Source organism: Ursus americanus, chromosome 8 (genome assembly GCF_024610735.1).
Source record: "Ursus americanus isolate L20-20 chromosome 8, mUrsAme1.1.p, whole genome shotgun sequence".
In the NCBI taxonomy this organism is placed as follows: Eukaryota; Metazoa; Chordata; class Mammalia; order Carnivora; family Ursidae; genus Ursus; species Ursus americanus.
The window spans coordinates 66,574,121-66,593,133 of NC_142134.1; the positions used below are offsets into that span (position 1 = coordinate 66,574,121).

At 40.1% G+C, this 19,013-nt stretch overlaps 1 long non-coding RNA gene and 1 pseudogene across 1 annotated transcript in view; one reads left to right on the forward strand and one right to left on the reverse strand.

Annotated features, from left to right (window-relative positions):
• Positions 1 to 282: 282 nt before the first annotated feature.
• The window catches only part of LOC148109601 (uncharacterized), a 31,808-nt gene continuing 13,077 nt past the window's right edge, over positions 283 to 19,013 (forward strand). Inside the window, exon 1 of the long non-coding RNA XR_015725578.1 lies at positions 283 to 773. This is a non-coding gene — a long non-coding RNA (uncharacterized LOC148109601). The remainder of the gene's footprint in view (positions 774 to 19,013) is intronic.
• Positions 5,191 to 5,625, reverse strand: LOC123775868 (large ribosomal subunit protein uL15 pseudogene; annotated as a pseudogene).

The window sequence follows — 19,013 nt, forward strand, 5'->3', positions numbered from 1 at the left end:
TTGGGTCCATGGAATAGGGTGTTTGGGGTCCTCCCACACCACCATCTTCCCTGGAAGTTCATTCTTGGAACTGGTTTGAAGGTCAGATTGGGTCTGCCCTGACTCCTTTGTGTGTCCAGGCCCTCAGGTAGGCAAGACAATGCTTGAGAAGTGAGGTACAGCTACAGTGGCAGCTGACGAAAGGTTCCAATCAGCTCAAAAGTATACATTCAAGAAATGCTGAGAGTCAAGTTTAGCCTGATCAATCTCAAATCTGAGAGATGTACTGTTTCACTTATATAGAGTAATTCTCTCTCAGAGACACAAGATCACTTATTAGAGTGTAAATGTTCACTTGTCATTGGGTTACTGCATCAGACATTATTTTGCTTTGCAATAATAAAACTAGTGGTTCTATTTAAGCCTTTTGTCAGATGTTAGTTTTAGAGACTCTCTTTTGGTGGGGGAAACAAGGAAACCAAATGGATAGATTTGACACTTGCACTCTGAACCACTGCCTGGCCCAGGATCTCCTAGTAAGTTGATGTCTATGTGCAGGATAATGTTGAGGGATAACCAAAGATAAACTAATAAGAGATGGAGTGAATAATGCCTATTTCTTTATTGCTATTTTAATTTTGCTCTTATATTTTGCAAAGCATCTTTACAATGGTTGACCTCTTTCCCTGACCCATAGGTCGACTCTACATAAGGAAAGAACTTCGTTCCTCTGCTTTTTCCTACCTCTTCCCAGTAAGTGAGGAATTTCCCTTCCTGGGCACATTGGCCATTCAGTAAGTATCTATTAACTTAAATATAACTTCATGTAGGTAACAGAAGACAAGAAGCCTAGGCCTAGGAGAGGCGTGGAGGACAGAAAAAAATCAAATACTTGGGTAAAATGAAGATTCCACTAAAAATATTTGGAGTGTGTTGATATTCAAATCGTAGAAAGTGATGAGGAATGACTATGCATTCCACTCTATTTGACTGAGTCAGAATGTGATGTTAGTGTATTGGATATGAAGAACACATTGTATCCCCCTACCTTTGTCATTTGTGATTTATGGCTTGTGGCTGGTTGAGGTTTCTCTCTTTCGTAGAAGCATAAACTGTGAAGAGGTGATTCGGTTTTCTCAGAGATTGGCTCATTCATTTTCCCCATTTAAAAATGTTGGCCGCTGAGGCTCAAAGAATTTCTGACTTGCTGAATGTGCTGGCCAGTTACACTCTATCTAGGAGCAGGGACCCGTTTCTGATAACTGTGGTCACCAAGCTGTGGAGCACATGGCCTTGCTTCCCGGGAGGCAGTGACTCGTCCTCTTCATGGTATTTATGGTCTATAGTTTAACCAAACCTTCTTCTCATCCCACTTACTTTGTTTGAGTTTTACTTTCATAATGAGTTATAATTGGTCATGTTCTGCTCAAGGAAATGGGTATGATTTATTGTTTTATTCCACAAAAGGTTTTATAATCCTGTTGTCACACACTACGTAATATAACATGATAACTTGATGTTATTTGCTGGTGTTAAATGCTAGCCTGTATTTTTAGGCAACAATTAAAAATCAGGTTTGTGCTTGAGTATTTGTGTGACTAGATTTATATATGTGTGCAAATGTATATTAATATTTCAGGTCAGAATAGTCCGTAACTAATTAATCTCAAAATTTTGGAATTTTTTGCACATGCAACTTAACGTAACTCTGTATCCGTGTTCAATAATATTTATATAAATGTAATCTTATGAACAGATGGCAACTTATATATAGATGTTGAGGCTTACATTTTGCTCATTATTGAAAAATAAGAAAGTTAAAACATGCAGACCTACGTGTTTCAGGCATTGAGTTCAGAATGTCCAAGCTGAAGTTGGTTGACACCATAAAAATGAGGAAGTAAAAAAAATTAACTGAAAACATTTCAGCCAGGAATTAAACTAACTCATCAAGAAAAGTGAGTCCTCCAACAGCAATCCAAAATTTAAAACGAATGTTAATTCTCTTTTTCAGATTCCCAGAATCATTTAGTTATTTTAATATTCACTCCAGTGCTTTTATCTGAGAGATGATTTGATTATTTATAGCCCTTAGGATAGTGTTCCCCAACCTTGGGTCGTTCATCACTCTTGCCAATTTTGTCATATTTTCTCTAACATTTATATTAATGCTGTCATAAGGGTCAACTCACTTTTTTTTCAGTGAAATACAAGTGATGATAAATCCAATAGATTTATTTGTATCGATGAAGCCAACTCCTCTGGGAGAAATTCGTGACGGTTTATTTTGTGTCACTCTCGGCTGACCCCTCCTGTCTTTCCACCTTCCTTGGTAAACCTGGTGGTGTATGTCACTAGCAGCCTTTCGTCATAGCTTTCGTTCAGCTTCTTCTCACTGGAGGGGCCAGTGGCTTAGAGGTGGACACCGAGTGTGAACTTACAGGATCCTTATTATAGTCAGTGATGGACCACTACCTACGCTTATAGAGTTGGATGCTTAGAAAGAATTCCTGGCCAAAATCTTGTTAGATCCTTTCCAGCCAACTTTTGCTTTATATTGTCTGAAACACATATTGTCCTTCTAATTGTGTTATGTCTACAATATGGTAGAAGGAAAGTGTGTGTGAGTGTATGTGTTTAATCCATTACTGCTGCTGTCCTCTAGTTTGAGAAGGTGCTGATGATAATTTTTATCAGAATGTTCCATGCATTTTTTAAAAGTTCAAAATCTTTCTAGAGGGTCCTTGAGATGCATTCACCATGGAAAGAATCCAGCTAATCCCATCTTGAATGTCGCGATCATTGTGTTTGGTGTCTTTGCATATAATATTGAGGAAGGTTGGTTTGTACAGCTAAATTGGAGTGTTCCCATGAGCAAATAGATACAGAGGATGTGATTGCTCACAAAGCCAGGAGTAGTCATGGGTCCCCAACTCGGTGAAGACCGGGTCTAGGAAGATACTCCATGTGAAAGTAATGGACCTCCAGGGTGTTTGTTTTGTGATTGGTGTCCATCCTATGTAACGCTGAGTAAAAATGTTTAGTGGACAACCATGATTAACATTTTTTACTGCTTAGTTAAGTATTTTCTTTTAAACTTCATATTTTAAAAAAATGCATCATTTTAAGGGCTGATCGCAGCAAGAATTTCTTGCTGAAGCAGTGGTCTGGTGTGTATGTCACCAGCCTGGCAGCTTCCCCCGGGGTTCTAACCCCAGCTCTGCACTTTCTAGGCCCTTCCTCAGCAGATGAACAGTAGCACATGGGAGGGTTCTTTGGATCAGGCCTGGAGATGCCATATGTCATGTCATATTAGTCAGAGTACAGTTGTGGCCACACCTAACTGCAGAATGGGAAACCAAGTCAAGCTGTGTGCCCAAGAAGGAAGGAAAGATGGTTTGGTGAACAAATAACCAAACAGCCAGAGGGATAGATTCCCAGGATGGACAACAGTGAGCTCTATTCTCATCTACTCGTCTTACCTGTTAAAAACCTTACTTTCAAAAAAAGCCCTGATCCATTATGAGTTCCAAACAGAAATGTTGGATATCATGTCAGTTTGCAAATACATGGAAATTCAGTATCCATCCCGATCTATGTCCTTAATATTCTTATTTAACAGCGATTATATTGCAAGGGTCATTTGCTGAAGGTGAAATATATTCACAGTTGTTAGGTAATCAATTTCCAGAACTTTCTGGTCTTGCAGAACTGAACCTCTATACCCGTTAAACAACTCCCCATTTTCCCTTCTGCCCAGCCCTTGGCAACTACCGTCCTAACTTTGTTTCTATAAATTTGATTACTCTAGGTACCTCTTGTAAGTGGAATCATACATAGTTGTCTCTTTGTGACTGGTTTATTTCACTCAGCATAATGCCCTCAAGATTCATCCACGTTGTGGCATGCATCAGAATTCCTTCCTTTTTAAGGCTGAATAATATCCCTTTGTTTGTACCTTCCACATTTTCTTCTTTTTCTTTTTTTTTTAAAGATTTTATTTATTTGCGAGAAAGAGAGTGAGAGAGAAAGTGCACATGAGTGGCTGTGGGGGGAGGGGCAGAGGGAGAAGCAGCTTCTCTGCTGAGCAAGGACCCCGATGAGGGGCTCGATCCCAGGACCCTGGGATCATGACCCAAGCCAAAGGCAGACGCTTAACCCACTGAGCCACCCGGCGTCCCCCTCCCACACATTTTATTTGGATTGCTTCCATCTTTTCACTCTTGTGAGTACTGCTGCTGTGAAAGTCAGTGTACTACAAATACCTCTTTGAGACCCTGTTTTCAATTCTTTTGGATTTTTTTTTTAAAGATTTTATTTTATTTTATTCGATAGAGATAGAGACAGCCAGTGAGAGAGGGAACACAAGCAGGGGGAGTGGGAGAGGAAGAAGCAGGTTCCTAGTGGAGGAGCCTGATGTGGGGCTCGATCCCATAACGCCGGGATCACGCCCTGAGCTGAAGGCAGACGCTTAACCGCTGTGCCACCCAGGCGCCCCCAATTCTTTTGGATTTATACCCAGAAGTGGAGTTGCCATATCGTATGGCACTTTTATTCTTAGTTTTTTGAGAAACCACCCTAGTATTTTTCCTGGAGCCTGCCCCATCTTACATTCTCAACATTTGTCCAGGGGTTTCGATTTCTCCATATCCTCACCAACACTTGATTCTATTTTGTTTCTTAGTGGTCTTCCCAATGGGTATGAGGCGGTAGCTCATTTGGGTTTTGATTTGCATTTTGCTAATGATAAGTGATGGTGAACATCTTTTCAGATTGTCGTTGGCCATTTTGTGGATCTTTGGAGAATTATGGAGATCCTTTGTCTGTTTTTTCATTGAGTTATTAGGCTTTTTTGTTGTGGAGCTGGAGGTGCTTTAATATGCTAGATAGTAACCCCTTAGAAGATGTATGATTTGCACATATTTTCTTCCATGGTGTAGGTTGTCTTTTCATTATGTTGATTGTATCTTTTGATGCACAGAAGTTTTTAATTTGATGTCCTATTTATCAGTTTTTACTCGTGTTGCTTATGCTTTTGGTGTTATATCCAGGAAATATTTGCCAACCCAATGTGATGAAGCTTTTCCCCTGTTTTCTTCTAAGACTTTTATAGTTTAAGGTCTTACAATTAGGTCTTTGATCCACTTTAAATTCATTTTTATATTTTTTTTCCCACTCATTAGCATTGAATGGACCTCCCTCCACGTGGCTTCAAGCTACCAGGACACAGGACCCCCAGTGCTTAAGCTTCTCCCCAGCTCTTCTGATGGAGAATTTGCCCTTCATGATGGTGGGCTGTTTTGGGAGCTCCTTGCCCCAAAACTTTGTAGTACCCTGATCGCGCCACATCAGTGATAGGAGCAGCTCTGGTCTTCTTTCTGGCAGTGTTTACCTGTGTCTGTTTGCTGACCCAGGTCCACAGTTTATTAACGTTGACAGTTGGGCAGAAGCTCAGGTTCCTCCTTACGTGATGATGCCTCACACCGACTTTTCCAAAGCAAACCTGGGTGGTGTTTGTCAAAGTTGATAGTGTAGCAGTGCATGCCACCAGCATGACCCCGGCTTCCTGGGTCCTTCCGGTGTTTGCTGAAACACCCGGCTTTTGTGGCATGAAAGTTTCTGGGTCTTCCTCAGTCTGCATGGCATGGTGGCAGATGAAAGAGCCATTTTTGTGTGATTTACGGTAAGGATCCAACTTTCATTTTTTTGCGTGTGGATATTTATTTTTTCCTACCCAATCTGTGGAAGAGACAGTCCTTTCCCCATGGAATGGTCTTGGCACCCTTGTTGACAGTCATTTGACCCTGTATCTGAGGGTTTATTTTTGAGCTGCCTCGTGTACTCCATTGGTCTGTATGTCTGTCTTTATGCCAGTACCACACTCCTGATTACTGGAGCTTTGTAATAAGTTTTGAAATCCGAAACTGTGAGGCCTCTAAGTTTGGTTTTTCAGGATTGCTGTATTAGCTAGGGTGACTGTAACAAAGCACAGACTGGGTGCTTACACAGCCGACTTATTTTCTCAGAGTTCTGAAGGCTAGAAGTTTAAGGTCACAGTGTCTGCAGGTTTGGTTTCTTAAGTGGCCTCTCTTCTTGGCTTTCAAATGGTCCCATTCTTGGTCTATTCTCACATGGCCTTCCTCTCTGTGCATATCCCTGGTGTCTCTGTATCTAAATTTCCTCTTAGAAGGACATCTGTCAGATTGGATTAGGGCCCATCCAAAGGCCCTAATTTTAATTTAATCACCTCTTTAAAGATCCTGTCTCCAAATAGGGTTACACTCTGAGCTTACGGAAGGGTATTTGGGCTGGGAGAGGATAGAGCTTCAACATAGGAATTTTGGGGGTACATAATTCAGCAAAAATTATTTTGACTATTTGGGACCCCTTGAGAGTCCATAATATTTTTTAGGGTGGAATTTTCTATTTCTGCAGAAAATACTTTTTGGATTTTGATAAGGAATGTATTAAATCTGTAGATCACTTTGAATGGTATTGATCCTAACATTCCTAACAATACTGAGCCGTCCAAACCATGAACACAGAATGTCTTTCCATCAATTTGTGTCGTCTTTAAATTTCTTCCGGCAGTATTTTGTAGTTTTCAGCGTACGAGTCTTTCACTTCCTTCGTTAAATATATTCCTAAGTATTGTATTCTTTTTAATGCTCTTGTAAATGGGATTGTCTTCTTCAGCTTATTTTTGGATTGTTCATTGTTAGTGTGTAGAAACAACTGATTTTTGTGTCTTGATATTATTGTATCCTGCAACTTTGCTGAATTTGTTTATTCTACCAGGGTTTTGTTTTTGTTTTTGTTTTTTCCCCAGAATCTTTAGGGTTTTCTGTATATAATATCTTGTCATCTGGAAACAGAGATAATTTAACTACCTTTCTAATTTGGGTGCCTTTTGTTTCTATTTCTTGTCTAATTGCTTTTGGCTAGGACTTCTAGTACTATATCGAATAGAAGTGATAAAAGTTAGCATCTCTGTTTTGTTCCTGATCTTAGAGGAAAAAGATTTTCTTCACCACTGAGTATGATTTTAGTTATGGGCTTTTCAGAGGTGGCCTTGATTATATTGAAGTAATTTCCTTCTGTTCCTAGTTTTTTTTTTGTTTGTTTGTTTCAGCTAATTTTGTCAAATGCGTTTTCTGCATCGAGATGATCATGTCTTCCCCTCTTCCTTCTGTCAATGTGGCATATTAACACTGATTGATTTTTCATATGTTGAATCATCCTTTCATTCCAGGAATAAATCTTGCTTGGCCATGTTGTATTATCCTTTCAATGTGCTTTTTCGTTGCTAGTATTTTGTTGAGGATTTTTGCACTGATAATCATAGTCTTTCATCTTTTTTATATGGTATTGAAATAGGTGTTCTGTAGGTACCCTCCATGATATTAAGAAAGTGTTTTTAATGCTTAGTTAGCTGAGTTTTTACCATGAATGGGATTTGGATTTTATCAAGTGCTTTTGTTGTATTTGTTGAAATGCATGGTTTTCTCCTTTATTCTGTTACTGTAGTCAAGTACTTGACTGAATTTTTAATGTTAAACCAACTTTGCATTCCTGGAATAAATGCTATTTGGTCATATCATATATAACCCTTTCTCTATAAAACTGGATTTGATTTGCATATGTACCTTTTGGATTTTTGCATCTACATTTATTAGAGAAATTGGTCTATACTTTTCTTTTAATATCCTTTTTAAAGGATTTTAGATGAATGTTATCCTGGCCTCTTAATATGAATTGTGATACTTGATTCTTCTCTGTTCGCGGAAGGAGTTTTTGTAAGATTGGTTAGTTTTTCCTTAAGTATTTAAAAGCATTTTCAAGCGGGGTTATCTGGGCCTCAAGTTTTTTTTTCATGTGTAGTTTTTCAGTTACAGAGTCAATTTTCTTTTCTTTTATTTTTTTTTTTTTTAAAGATGTTATTTATTTCTGTGACAGACAGCCAGCGAGAGAGGGAACACAGCAGGGGGAGTGGGAGAGGAAGAAGCAGGCTCTCATCGGAGGAGCCCGATGTGGGACTCGATCCGGGAACGCCGGGATCACGCCCTGAGCCAAAGGCAGCCGCTTAACGACTGCGTGACCCAGGCACCCCAAGAGTCAATTTTCTGAAAGATCTTGAACTATTAAAATTTTTCTGTATTTTCTTGTTCAGTTGTGTAAGATGTATTATTTTCTTAAAGAATCTGGCCATTTCATCAAAAGTTGACAAATTTATTGTCATAAAGATCTTTCTAATTTCTTCTGATCCTTTAAAGTGTATACTAATTTCACCTATCTCATTCCTGATAATGCTACTTGGGTTTTCTCCATTTAAAAAGTTCAGTCTTAGAGGTCTGACACTTGTATTAATCTTTTCAGAAAACCAGCTCTGGTATTGCGCACTTTGTCTATTTAATGTTTGCTTTCTCCTGCTGTGGCCTTTTGTTCATCATTATTCCTTCTCCTGTTTTCGTGGTTTGCATTGCTCTTCTTTCTCTGGCTATTGATTGATTGGTTGATTGTAGACTCCACACCCATCATGGAGCCCAACACGGGGCTTGAACTCATGACCGTGAGATAAGCCACCCAGGCACCCCTTTCTCTGGCTTTTGGAAAAGGGTTCTTAACATTTCCATTTTTAAAAAATCTGCAATTAGAGCTATGTATTTCTCTGTGAATGTTGTTTGGAAATAATGAGGACCATAGGTTTTAGCAATTGAACCCTTGTAAACTTTGTGTAAATATCTTCATGTTTTCTTTTTCTTTTAAATAAAATAATAGGCTACTTCTGCTTACCATAGAGTGTAGTGAGAAACTGTTTTTTAAAGTCTATTCATCATTTCTGTTTTTAACTCTCCCACAAAGGATCCCCTTACCTGCTTAAGTTTCATAACTCCTTATTTTGACAGGGTTTTCTTTTGACAGGGTTTTCTTCTTTTGCCATGCCATTAGGTGTTTCTTGGGTGAATGGCATGAGGTAAAGATGCCAGAATGTGCTTCCATTTGAGGGTACATTGCCTGAGAGACTCCTCGGTGTAGGCAAAACCCGAAGAGAGTATCTTGCTGTAGAACAGTTCTAACTGTGATTCAGGAGACATGTAGATGATTTTCTCACCGAGATTATTCCCTGAAATAGTTTAGCTTTATGAAGAAGTGAAGAAAACCCTGTACCTTTAGAATTATTATAGTTAAACATGGAAATTTTGAAAGAGGGAATGGTTTGAATCAGACTTTTCATTACAACTTAAAAGTTCTTAGCATTGAATGCAAACTATGTTTGATAAGTTGTGTTTGTACGAGATTTCCATACATCCTACTGACGTCAGGGTTCCGTTGGCAAACTGACACCATGGCGGGCCTGGAAGGTTTGACTGGTTTTGTTGACAGAAGGCCTTGATACCTACAGAGACAGGAATTTGCAGCCGAAGATTACCACACAAAATTGAGTCCCTCAGGGGATACAGTCACAGGATAAACTCAACCCACTTTTAGAGATAGAAAACAGGGGAGTTTATCAGTCCTGGCCTGGGCTCTGGTTTGCCTCCTCTGTGAGCTTATAACCACATGGGTTGGTATTTAAATTTTTACTGCCTGCATCCTTCTATGAATATCCCCCATCAGTGATGGTAAAATAAATATGGACTTGCTCGATGACACTTCCATGGATGGAAGAAGCAAACATAATACACGACTGGAAGTGCACACTCTCAGAGACCTATAGGATTTATGAGTCCAGATGTGAACCGTCCCTTAGGTATTCAGCATTATGCTATCCCAGCACTTTGGAGTGACCTGTTACAGTTGTCTTTCTTGCACCTGTCCATCTCACGCCCATCTGTAGTGGGTGCCGTCTTCACGCAGTGTGATCTCCTGGCCATAGTTAATTACTGCAGGAATGGGTACATGACCCCAGCCAGGGTCGGCCATCTCTTCCTTGGGAATTTGAACTAAAAAGAAATCTCTTGGGTGCCTGGATGGCTCAGTTGGTTAAGCGTCTGCCTTCGGCTCAGGTCATGATCCCGGAGTCCCAGGATCGAGTCCCACATCAGGCTTCCTGCTCAGCGGGGAGTCAGCTTCTCCCTCTGCCCCTCCCCCCTCTCATGCTCTCTCTCACTCTCTCTGTCTCTCAAATAAATAAATAAAACCTTTAAAAAAATGAAAAAGAAATAAAAAGAAATCTCTTCTAGTCACTTGATGGGTAAAGACTTAGGATTTTGGCTGTCATATATTCTCTCATGTCACCCTGCAGCCAGAGAGAACAATGCAGAAAACCAGAGGGAGTGGAGATAAGAAACAGTTTAGAAATTTCCTCCAGTCCAGCTGCGTTCCCTGCCTGTGAGCTCTGTGCGATACATTCTATCGTTGGGTTCCCCCCCACTTTTTTTTGGCTGAAACTGTACTTAATTTGTTACTGGCATCCCAGAAGAGTTCAAACTAATATACCAATAGGGCCTCCATCTCATTTTTTTTGTGTGTTCTAAGAGATTCAAGATCTATGTTTTGATGAAATATTTGATGGTGGGGCACCTGGGTGGCACAGTTGTTAAGCATCTGCCTTCAGCTCAGGGCGTGATCCCGGCGTTCTGGGATCGAGCCCCACATCAGGCTCCTCCGCTGGGAGCCTGCTTCTTCCTCTCCCACTCCCCTGCTTGTGCTCCCTCTCTCGCTGGCTGTCTCTCTGTCAAATTAATAAATAAAATCTTTAAAAAAAAATATTTGATGGAAGAAATATTCTGATCTGACAATCAAATGCTACAGTTTCATTTTTGCATAAACACTCTATTCATTCTCATCATTTGAGGAGAAATGCCTAATAATGTATATATATAAATTATGGCACCATTATTTTACGGATTTCATGAATGTTTTAGCTATCACACTATGAGAGAAAGGTTTAAGAATGAAAGAAATACATTTCTTGAGGCAAAATAGAATATGCCAACATCACATATCACATTTACTGTTTTGCAGGTGAAGTTTGCTCTCCAGCCCAAATTACTCTTTTTTCATATGAACAGAAGATTGGTTGATTGATAGTTCTTTTTTTTTTTAATGATTTTTTATTATATTATGTTAGTCACCATACAGTACATCCCCGGTTTCCGATGTAAGGCTCGATGATTCATTAGTTGCGTATAACACCCAGTGCACCATGCAATACTTGCCCTCCTTACTACCCATCACCGGTCTATCCCATTCCCCCATCCCCCTCCCTCTGAGGCCTTCAGTTTGTTTCTCAGAGTCCATAGTGAGTGATAGTTCTTAATTCAAGAAGAAACAGTAAAAAGCTTTTCAGAAGCAAAACTACTCTCCTAAAAGTATTTTTGTGTTCTATAGAATGTTATTCATTTAATATTCACCTTTGAATATTGAAATTCCTTTTGACTCATTAAATACATTCTGTCACCAAATAGAAGACAAGCTTTAAGAATTTAACATTTCATGAGGATCTCTTTATAATTTCATGTTTCTGCTTTAGGGAGATAGTTATGTACAGGATGTTAGAGGGGAACATTCCACACCTCAGTTTCAGCTAAGGTGCTGATTCTATGAATATCAAGATACCAAGTGGAGTGAAAGCACTGCATACAAATTCTGTAAAAGAAATGTGAAGGTACTATTTCACAACTCAGTAGCTGTCTGACAGACGAAGAAGGATCAGAGAAGAGGCCAGATAGCCCTTTGTGTGGGGACAGGAGAAGAAAGTGCTTCCCTGGGGAAGGAGTGGAGTGCTACCTTCTTTAGTTCGAGCCTGGTGGGAGGGATTTCCATGAGGAAACCAGGGAAGGCTGCTATGTGTTCTTTGAAGCAGAGGCATAATGAATTGGAGTCCAACTCACCCCAATCCCCAAGAAATATAGAAGACAGGATGTTGTAAGCACAAGGTCCCCCAAAGGTATCTACATCATAATCCCTGGAACTAGTGAATATGTTACCCTACTTGGCAAACAGGACTTTGCAAAAGCGGCTAGGATTTTGAGGTGGTGAGATGATTCTGGATAACCAGGTAGGCCCCGTGGCATCACAAGAATCCTTTGGAGAAGGAGATGAGATGGTCAGCCAGAGGTGACATCAAAATGGAAGTAAAGATCAGAGCAGTGTGGCATGAACCAAGGATTACAGGAAGCCTCTAGAAGGTGGAAAAGGCAAGGAATGGGTTCTCTCCGTTTCTTCAGAACCCTAAGAAGTAATGCCACCCTAGTGGCTCCTCGATTTTGAGCTCAGTGAAACTGATTTTGGACATCTCCTCTCCTGAACTGTAAAATAATCAATTTGTGATGCTGTGTTGCTGTGCAATTGGAAACTAAGACACAGGTTGCTGCCTTGGGGACAGAGCTGAGTGCCGCTGCTGTGATCTAGGTTGACAGGCACAGACTGGGGGGAAAAGGAAGGGTGAGTGTTTTCTATGGATCAGATATGGGCCTCACAGGGGAGATTGCTGGCAGAAGGTTTCCATGAGGCCTGTCCAGGACTGCTCTCTGTGGGAGCAGAGAGTCTCCGCCAGAGGAGTCTGGAAGTGGGCCATCGACTTTCTGTGGTTAAGGAAGGAATTCCAAGTGACCATATGCATCCATCTGTTTCAAGGAAGCTGCAGCAGAGCTGGGCCCAGGGAGCTCAGGGCCAGCATGGGACAGTTCCTGTTCCAGTAACACCTTTCTTACCCTCTTCTCCCAGCATGTCCCTTCTAATCGAAGCTAAAGCCACTTGTAGGTGGATGGGGAAGCTGGCCGCCCTCTCTCTCTTTCTGTGGCAACGTGGAACTCTAGTAGTACCAGCAACCTGGAAGGAGGTAGGAGATTGGATATTAAAGCAAATTCACAGCTTTATTCTCTTGAACAAGCATTTCTAATTACCTCGTCAAGAGGTGTTTATCGGTATAACAGGACCATAGAACCTTCCAGCGTTTTCTGTTTCTCACTAAATCAAGTAGAAACACACAGGAGCCAAAATACAGTTACATCTTCTAAATCTTATGGAAGTTTTCAAACATAAACAGTTAGAAATGATAGCATAATAAATCCCCCTGCTATGGACTGAATCATGTCCCCACCCCAAATTCATCTGTTGAGGCCCTGTTTAGACTCTGTTTAGAAATAGGGCTTTTTGGAGGTAACTAAGGTTAAACAAGATCATAAGGGTGAAGTCTGAATCTCTCGGGAGTGTAAGAAGATGAAGAGAGAGGTCTCTCGCCACACGCATGCACACAGGAAGGCCACGTGAGGACCCAGATGACCCGCTGCAGTGAGGAAGAAGGCTCTCACCAGCAGTCAACCATGACAGCACCCTCATGTCAGACTTCCGGACTCCAGGACTGTGAGAAAAGAAAGAGCTCTTGTTTAAACCAGCCACCTGTGGTATTCTATTATGACGGCCCAAACAGATGAATGCACTCTCTCCCATCCCATGTCCAGTAATTACCACTCGTCAGCCACACTTCCTCTATTCCTCTGCCTTCTTCCTCCTCTCCCTCCTTTCCTTTAAGGACTATTTTACATGAAAACTTAGACATCATGTCATTTTTGCTTCTAAATGTATCCACATATATCTCTAAAGAGCAAAGACGATATATAGTCTAACCCCTGAGCATAGAGCATTACTGTCCATTAGGAGCTTACTTCCCACACCTGCTGGGGACACTGGACATGGAAGTGAGTTGTGGGCACATGATTTGCTTTCACTACTGGAACGAGAACAGGAGTGACCTGTACCAGTTAGATATTACTGTGTAATAAATCACCCCAGAATTTAGTGGTTTCGTGCAAGCATTTTTCCTCACGATCCCGGGGGTTGGGTGCTCATGCCATTTGGTCTGAGACAGCTTGGCTTCTCTCAGTGGTCAGCTGTCAGCCTGGCTGTAGCTGGAAGGTGCAGGAGGGCTTCTGTTGGCATCGTCTCTTGGCTCTGTGGGTTCTCCATCCATCAGGAGGCTAGCTCTGGATTCCTCATACAGCAGGAGTCACAGGGCTCCAAAGAGCACGAAGAGAAAGTAAACTCCAATGCCCAAGCACTTTTCATGTCTTTGCTTCTGACGCATTTGCTAAGGTTCCACTAAACACCTAAGTCATGTGGGCAAGCCCAAATGCAAGGACCTAGAGAACAGACTGTCTCCTGATGGGAAGAGCTACAAAGTCATACTTCAGAGGAGTATGCATACGAGATGGGAAGAGTTTGTGGCCATTTTTGTAATCTACAGGTAATGGGAGGAGGCTCTTCCGGGGCTATGGTTAACAGTTTTGTTTTGAATATAGTACGTGAAAAGGCTGGATGACAAATTAACAGTTGGGAATTGGCAATGGAACCAAGCAAAACAGGATTAACAGTAAGGGAAAAAAGTAACAGCATCTAATTGTTTATTGATGTATATAGAAAAACAATACCTCTTTAAGTACTGATCTTCCAAATTTACTAAATTTATGTGGCCATTATGGTAACTTTCTAATAGATTCTTTAGGATTTTCTATATATGTGATCATGTTATGTGCAAGTAAAAACAGTTTTAATTATTTCTAATCTATAGGTGTTTTATTTCATTTTCTTGAGGTCATTTCCAGTCTTAAGTTCATTACCAATTCTTACGCCATTAAATATGAGTTAGGTATAGGGTTTTCATAGATACCTTTTATTAACTCAAAGCTATTCTTTTTTATTCTTAAAATGGAAACTTTGTTCACCGTTGTTAGATATCATTTCTTCTTTCCTAGTGTAAGCATTTAGAGCTATAAATTTATCTTTCAAGTTCTGTATTAGCTTGATCCCCTTAATTTTTATTTTCATTTTCAATCATCTTGAAATATTTTCTAATTTTCTTCATCATTTCTTTGACCCATGTAGTGTTTGGAAGTATGCTGGAAGATTTTCCAGATGTGATTATTCTTATGGATTCCCTAATTTAATTCCTTTGTTATCAGAAAACATGCTTCCTAAGTCTTTAGGCCTTATCAATTTGAGACTTGTTTTATGTCCAGCGTGTGATCTCTCTTGTTGAATGTCTGATGAACATGTGTAAAGGATTTTACTGTTGTTGGATAGAATGTTCTGTAAATGTAAGTTAGATTAGTTAGATTGACAGTGTTATTAAGGATGTCTAGGTTCTTACTGATTTTGGTCCACTCATTCTATTACTTGTTCAGAGAGGGATATTGAAATCTCTGGTGACAATATTCAGTCTGTCTACTTTCTATCCTGTCATGTTTTTCTTCATATATTTGAAGCTCTGTAATTAATTGCCTGTATAAACTTAGAACTGTCATGCCTTTTGAGGAATTGGTGATTTTTTTATTAAAATATTTGTCTTTCTGTCTGGCTACTTTTAAGATTTCTCTCTATCATTGGTTTTCAGCAACTTAGTTATGTATTTGGTATGGTTTTCGTTGTGTATATATTTCTTGGATCTTTGTGTTTATTGTCTTTATCAAATTTGTGAAATCTGCAGGCTGTTCTTTTGATTTTTCTTTTTCTTACACTTAAATTAGTATGACATTGTCCAAAAATCACTGGAGTTCTGTTCATTTTTTGTCTCTTTTTTGCTCTGTTACTCAGTTTGCATAGTTTCTATTCTTGTATCTTCAAGTTCACCAATCTTTTCTTCTAAAGTATCTAATCTGTATTAAGCCCATCCAGTTTTTCACTTCAGATAGTGTATATTTCATCTCCAGGACTTAATTTGGCCTTTCTTTGTATTTTTCATTATGTGTGTGTTTTTCCTTTAAGTAAAATATTGAGCATATTTACGATAGCTCTCTTTTAAGTCCTTGTCTGATACTATCATTTTGGGTCATTTCTAGTGTTTTCTATTGTTGACTGACTTTTTCCCCCTCATTCCTGGGTGGCATTTTCCAGCTTCTCAGTCTATTGATTTTAATTGAAGGAATCACATTGTGATTCCTGTGTTGCTGAGTGTTAGATTTTGTTGTCTTAAGCACTAGAGTTTTTTTCTTCTGGAAGACAGTTAAGATACTTGCGAATTTGCTTGATCCTCTAGAGGCTGGTATTTCAGGGGTGTGTAGTGTGGACTTCCCCATGAGGCTGGTTTACCCCTACAACTTAGCAGTAACCCTCAGGTGTCTATTCTGGGTGGGTACTGTGGCCTCCCTGTCCTGCCTGGTTAAAACTCAAACATCTCTCAGTTCCTTGTAAGAGTTCTTGCAGTTTTTCTGTTGCTCTTTCCTGACTTGGTGAAATTTCACCTGATGCATGCACAACTTAGTATTAAGTTATAGTCTGGAGCAGATCCCCATGCAGATTCCTGGGGCTCTTTCTTTGTATGGTTTTCTCATTCCTGGTTCTTTTCCACAAGTACAGCCATGTGGCTGAGTGCCAGTCTTTCCTTCCTGGACTCAGTGACACTCCTGTGCTCTGCTTGGGGTTCTGCTTGGGGTTCTCTTTTCCAGCACAGTTGAGAAAGTGCTTCCAGGCAGAAAGCTGGGGTGACTGTATCACCCTCCTAGATGTTGCTCTTCCTTTGGGGATTGTCCTTTGCTGCATGTTCTCTAATGTCCACAAACACTTTCTCATGTTTTGTCCATTTCCCTACTTCTTTACTGTGTGTGGACAAATCTGATCTCAGGTACTGTAGCATTGCCCGAAGTGAAGCCCCCTACGCCGTTAGATTTTAAGACTACTTATAATGTCATTTGTTCATTCCCTGTAGAGGGGATCAAGGTATATCAAACTGTTTGCTCCAAATATATTTTCTATTCATGAAATGCAAATTTTATCAACTCTTTAGAAAATTAGAAGAGCTAATTGTGATAAAGTTACAGCTCTTAAGGTAGAAATGGAGTTGTTAGTAGCTATTAAGAATGTTTCTCAGTTAAAGAGACAAAACCGTATAATTAAGACCATTAGATCGGTTGAGGGAGCATTGTTGTGCATCCCTGCAATTTTGTTCTCTTCTGAATTCGGCAGAACTATTTTTTTCATTGTCCATATACCTTGTAATAGTGTCATTGATTTTCATCATTTTTTAAAGGCCGAACTCGATTATATTTTGTAGAACCATTAATTCTTGGTTTACATGCCTTGTAGAAAGCCTTATTTTTCTGGATCAATTTTTCTAATTTGAAGTGATACAGATTTGTCCTCTCTTCTTTCTTTAGCCTTATTTAAAAACCCTGCAGGGACATTGATTTGGAATTAATTCATTTATTTAGAGAACTCAAAGAGCCTGCCAGAAATTCTGTTTCTTTTCATATTTAGTATAGAAATCCTATTTTCATGGAGTTTGACAATATTGGACCCCTTATAAGTGAAAATACAAAAGGCTAGAGTTTTTGGAGAAGGAAGAAGAATCTTTAGAGTTAAAGGAGCCCTTATTGTTGCAGATAAAAAACAAATACAAGCTGAAGAAAAGGCTAAATATGCCAGATTCTACATGTACTGTCATACCCATTCCTGACATCTTTTCTTTTTTTTCAAGATTTTATTTATTTATTTGAGAGAGAGAGAGAGCAGGAGCAGGTAGAGAGGCAGAGGGAGAGGAGATAAGCAGACTCCCCGCTGAACAGGGAGCCCGACGTGGGGCTCAATCCCAGGACCCTGGGATCCTGATCTGAGCTGAAGGCAGACGCTTAACTGACTGAACCAACCAGTTGCCCCCATTCCTGACATCTGATACCCAATAGAAGTCTCTTAAGGAACTGACCATAATAATAGCCTCCACCCCCACCCCCCTTTTACACTGCTGCCATTGGTGTGGACACAATCATCCAGAAACAGTAAGCATCAGAACCAGAACCAGAAACAAATTCAGCCAAGAGTCTGGTTTAACATTGTCCAATTATTCAGTTACCTAATATGCAGTCCAGTACAGAGAAATCTCTTTGGAAGAATTATGGGTGTGGTGTTTGGAGTATGAAACGAACCCAGCTAATTAACATAGGACGTGCACATAATTTTTAAGAAAATTATGCTAGGAAAAGTAATTCCAGCTTGGACCAAAAAGGGCAGAGACAGTTGAAAATGAGAAAAGACCTCTAGGATTCCAACTTGCATGGCTAGGAAGAAACCTCAGAAACATTATCTTCTGGAAACATGGGGCATTTCTTATTAAAAAGGAAGGATGTTTTAGAGGGAGATGAGATCAGAAAGTGGCACAAAGAGTAACCATTCTCAGGGAGAAGATCTAGACTCCAGCCAAGGAATATTTCCAGCTTTCTGCTTTTCCTTTTTTTGAATGGGAGTGTCCACTCTGGTTATCCTGTTCTGGTCTCACCAGTGTGTTTTCATTGAAGGGAGGTAGATAGATAGTTTGTATTCTTAGTTCACCAGGTCTCTGGACCCAGAGAAGCTGTTCTTGATGATTTGAGTACAAGCAGCCTCATCTGCATCTGGACCTGATACAGATCATGGGATCATGGGCTTTGAGTCTTAAACCATAATTGAATGAGACTTCAGGGCCCCAGGGTTGTGGGTTTGCATATTTCCCATTTGGGAAGATTTGAAGTGATTCTGGCTCGAGTACAGATGGTGGTAGATTGCAAAAGTCATCATAATATTTTGAAGCTCTTCACATCAAAACATGGAGTCTATTTCTTCCCTTCTTGAATTTAAGCTTAACTGTTTAACTTGATTTGGCCAGAAGAAATTAGCAAAAGTGACACAACCAGAAGTTTAAAAGCTACTTGTTCTTGCCCCTCTTTGGAACCCTAGACCATTATGGAGAGAAGCACAGGCTAGCATATGGAGGAGTTGAGATCATGTGGACCAGATGCAAGTTGTCCTGGCTGAGATCCTGGCACACGCACCAGCCTGCCAACCACTAGGTCTGTGAATGAGGCCATTTGGCCACGCAGACTCAGCTGTCCCAGCAGAGAACCGAGGAACTCCTGAACAAACCCAGAGATTCATGAGAAATAATAATAGGCTATTAAGTTTTGGGTGATTTGTTATGCAGCAAGAGCTAACAAATACAAGCTATCCATGAAGGTTAGTGAGTGTGAGGATATGTGCTTCTCAAACAATAGGAAGATGTGGGGAGAGCCATGACTCTGAGATGTCTCTTCGTTTTGTTTTGTTTTTGTTTTTTTGCCTCCTAG